Raw genomic sequence first — 4,280 nt, forward strand, 5'->3', positions numbered from 1 at the left:
GTGGAACAGGGGATTGAACTCAGGCCCTTACACTTGCCAGGTTAGCACTTATTCTACTGAGGCATCTCTGTGGCCCTATTCAGGATAATTTGGATAATTGTACTGCCAATTTCTGCTAGTCTTTTGAAAAGAGAAGGTTATTTTTTATTTCTGATTTCTTGTCACCTGTTTGCTGTTGTTTTGTTTTTTAAGCAATTTTGTACTTTTATATTTAATAACCTAAACAAGCAATTTGAAGATGATATCATGCAAAAGAGTAAACACTGTTTTATTGCTATAAACTTATTTAATGAAATTTTGTATAGTTTCTAATGCTTTTTTATACAAATTTGCATTCTTTAAAATGTAAAAGAAAACTGAAGGCATTCTTTCTAAAAGAAGGAACAAAAAAAAGGTTTAAACTACCACCACTCTTATGTGCTATAGTTCTGGAAACATTAGTTAGAGTAATTAGACAAGAGGAAAAAAAAGTAATAAGGTTAATAAAGGAACAAAAGTTAAACTATCAACATTTACATACCGCATGATACTCTACATACATGATACCAAAAATTACACCAAAACTTTCATATTGAATAACCAGATTTGTTCATGCAGATGAATTTCTGATCAATACTCAAATATCAGTAATATTTCTGTACATAAAATAATTGAGAGAAAAATTAGGGAACTTCTTTCACAATAGCATTGAAAAATAAATACAGAAGAATCCATTGATCAAAGGAAGTAAAAGATCTCTACAGTGTAAACTATAGTATTCTGAAAAAGGAGATTGAATCTGAGAATGGAAAAAATATATATTTTTCTCTTATTTATTATTTAGTAGATGGTCTCACTATGCAGATCAGACTCACAGTGATCCTCTTGTCTCAGCATTCCCAGAACTGGGATTACAGGTGTGTACTACAATGACTGGTTTCAGTGGCCAGCATGACATGGAACTGGTGCAGCATGTGGTTCTGGGGACTGAAACTGGGTCCTTGTGTAGGCACTTAGATGGCTGAGCGATCTCACCAGCCCTTATTTCTGTTAGGAAGAACCAACATACTTTGAAACTTGTTATAGAGTTTTAATGTACTTCCAGGAGCTGACAGTTTAGCTCATTTGTCTAAAGCACTTTCTCAAGAAAAATCAGTCAGTGACACGGGACTGCAATTCTATCCCCAGCACCACATGGCACAACAGACCTGCCTTTAAGGCAGCCTGAGCCAGCCAAAAAAAAATTCTTCTAATAAATTTTAATCAAAATCCTATTAACATTCTGGCTAGAACTAAAGGAAACATTACTAAAATTAATTTGAAACTCAAAGACCTATAATAGCATCAGCACTGGTGAACAGAGTTAAGGCAGGTGGCATTATAATTGCATACCTAACCTATCTTATCTTCCACAGAGGAGTCAAATATTTTCACTGGGAGAGAGACAACCTCTTTAATAAATGATGTTAACTCACTATCTCTCTGTATTTCTTTTCCTTTTTCTATTGTTACCAGGAGTTGAACTTGTGATTTGCACACTTGTCACGTAGGAGCTTATGTCACTTAGCTATCTTCCTGGTTCTAATAATTGATGCTATAAAAAGTGGATTTCCATGTGCTGAAAAGTAAAACTATTTGATGGAGAAATTAAATACTTTCATGACAAAGAACAGCTAAAGAATTTCGTGGTGACAAAGCCAACCCTACACAGGCTACTGAAAGATGTTCTAAATAGGGACCTAAATGATAATAACTCCACAAATGAGATCAGAAGCAACCAAATAAATACGACAAGCAATTAAACACAGGAGAATAAGGAGTAAACGACACCAAGTAAATAACATATTGATCTTAAGTCAATACATTTCAATTCTAAAAATCAATGTAAATGGACTCAATCCACCAATGAAGAGAAATAGACTGGCACAGTGGATTAGGAAACAAAATCCAACAATATGCTGCATACAAGAAACACATTTAACTCATAAAGACATTCATAGCCTGAAAGTCAAAGGAGGGAACTCAATACTAAATGTCCCTGCACCTCAGAAAATAGCAGGGGTAGCAATCCTACTCTCAGAGTCTCAAATTCAAACTAACGATGATGAAGCAAAATAAAGAAGGCCACTATATGCTGGTTAGGGGAAAAATTCAAGAGGAAGAGGTAACACTCATAAATATGTATGCACCAAACACGGGAGCACACAACTATATAAAGCAAATCTTAATCGACATGAAAGATCCAATATCCAACACCACAATTTAAACAGGAGACCTAAATACACCCTTATCTTCAAAAGATAGGACAACCAGACAAAAATTTAAAAAAGAAATAACAGAACTGAACTAGAGCTTGAAACAAAAAAAAATTGATGGACATATACAGAGTGTTACACCCAAACACAGCTGAATACATAATTTTCTCAGCTGCACATGGGTCATTTTCTAAAATAGGCCACTTACTGGTCAATAGGTCATGCTTAAGTATATGTAAGAAAACAGAAATTATCCCAAGGACATTATCTGACCACAGTGCAATGAAACTGGAAATAAAAGACAAAAGAAAGCAGAAAAAAGTTTAAATACATGAAAATTAAATGACACCCTACTCAGCAACATATGGGTCACAGATGAAATTAAACAAGAAATTCAACAATATCTACAATTCAATGAAAATTCAAGCACAACTTATCAGAATTTAAGGGATATGATGAGAGCAGTACTCAGAGGGAAATTCATAGCTGTGAACTCGCACATTAGGAAAACAGAACGAGAACAAATAACTACCCTAATGCTGCACCTTCAACAACTAGAAAAGGAAGAGCAAACCAAACCCAGAGCCCAAAGACGGGAGGAAATCATAAAGATGAGATCAGAAATTAATTCAATTGAGACAAAGAAAACAATTCAAAAATTACTAAAGCAAAAAGCTGATTCTTAGAAAGATTAAATAAAATCGATAAGCCCCTAACTAACCTCATCAAAAAGAGGAAAAAAAATTCAAACACAAACAATAAGGAATGGAAAATGTATGATTACCACAGACCCTGTGGAAATTCAGAAGATTATTAATAGCAACTTTCAGAATCTTTACTCTCACAGAATAAAAGACACAGAAGATACGGACAGGTTCCTAGAAAGATACAAATTAGCACAACTGAATCCACAAGATATAACCACTCTCAATAGCCCAATAACAGCCAAAGAAATACGAGATGTAATTAAAAACCAACCGGCAAAGAAAAGTCCAGGTCTGGATGGATTCATAGTTGAATTCTACAAGACATTTACAGAAGATGTAGTCCCTATACTCCTCAAACTCTTCAATGAAATTGAAAATGAAGCAATCCTCCCAAAATCATTCCTGGAGGCAAGAATTATACTGATACCAAAACCAGAAAAAAACGCAATTAAGCAAGAGAACTACAGGCCCATCTCGCTCATGAACATAGATGCCAAAATTCTCAATAAAATACTAGCAAATAGAAAGCAGCAAATCATCAGGAAGATTATACACCATGACCAGGTTAGATTCATCCTAGGGATGCAAGGATGTCTCAATATTAGAAAACCTATAAATTAATACACTATCAATAAAACAAAAACTAAAAAGCACATGATCATCTCCATTCATGCAGAAAAGCCTTTTGAAAAAGTCCAACACTCATTCATGTTCAAAGTAATACAGAAAATTGGAATACAGGGCCTCTACTTCAATTTGGTAAAAGCCATTTAGGAAAATGCAAGGGCTAACATAATCCTAAATGGGGAAAAACTGAAAACTTTTACTCTCAGATCTGGTATAAGAAAAGGATATACTCTATCCCCCCTCCATTTCAATATAATTCTGCAATCATTAGCTACAGTCATTAGAAAAGAGAAAGAAATAAAAGAAATAATAATAGGCAAAGAAGAAGTTAACTTATCTTTATGTGCAGATGGCATGATACTTTACTTGGAAGACCCACAAAACTTGACCAAGAAGCTACTAAATTTAGTACAGAAGTTTAGTAGCATAGCAGGTTACAAAGTCAATACCCAAAAGTCAATAGCATTCCTCTACACAGATAACAAATACACTGAGAGGGAAATTAGGGAAGCAATACCTTTTACAATAGCACTGAGGAAAATGAAATTTCTTGGAATTCATCTAACTAAAGAAGTGAAGGAACTTTTGAAGGAAAATTACAGTACTCTGATAAAAGAGATCGTAGAGGATTTCAGAAAATGGAAAGATATTCCATGCTCCTGCATAGGAAGAACCAACATTGTGAAGATGGTCATACTCCCAAAATTGCTGT

This window comes from Octodon degus, unplaced genomic scaffold (assembly GCF_000260255.1).
Source record: "Octodon degus isolate 3935 unplaced genomic scaffold, OctDeg1.0 scaffold00198, whole genome shotgun sequence".
Taxonomy (NCBI): Eukaryota; Metazoa; Chordata; class Mammalia; order Rodentia; family Octodontidae; genus Octodon; species Octodon degus.